Here is a 568-nt window from a genome sequence, read left to right as displayed (position 1 = left end):
TTATTATTATTATCAATGTTGAAAACAGTTGTACAGCTTAATATTTTTATGTAGATCATTATATATTTTTCATGTTTTGGTGAATAAAAAATTTAAAAAGAACAGCATTTATTTAAAATATATATACTTTTTATTATTAATTAATACATTTTGTTATTTTTTTCTACATTTATTTAGTTTTCTCTGTTTTTTTCCTCCTTTATTACATTTTTGAACACATCCAAAACTTGGAGAAGAAAGTCTGGCAGCTGTAACCTTAGAGCAGAGCCCCATGTGTTGATGTGTTGTACCGGGAGGTGATATGACCCAGGGGTGTGCCGTGAGGCCTAAGACAAAACCTGACTTGATGAGTCCAGCAGCGCAGAGCACCCCTCCCTTTTGCCGTCTCTCTCTCTCTCATTCTCTAGATCCCTCCATCCTGAGTTCTCAGGTACCTGCAGACAGCAGCGGAGGGCTTTTTTTAAGCTTGCTGGAGCATCCCAGGCTTAGCCAGGCCAGCCGCAGTGTGGCGTGCCCGTGCACATTTTTAAAAAAAGTTAGCCTGTCTGTTTCTGCCACCCCTCTACTC

The sequence above is a fragment of the Sinocyclocheilus grahami genome, unplaced genomic scaffold (genome assembly GCF_001515645.1).
Source record: "Sinocyclocheilus grahami isolate Dianchi unplaced genomic scaffold, SAMN03320097.WGS_v1.1 scaffold55.1, whole genome shotgun sequence".
NCBI lineage: Eukaryota > Metazoa > Chordata > Actinopteri > Cypriniformes > Cyprinidae > Sinocyclocheilus > Sinocyclocheilus grahami.
This window is presented reverse-complemented; position numbering follows the sequence as displayed.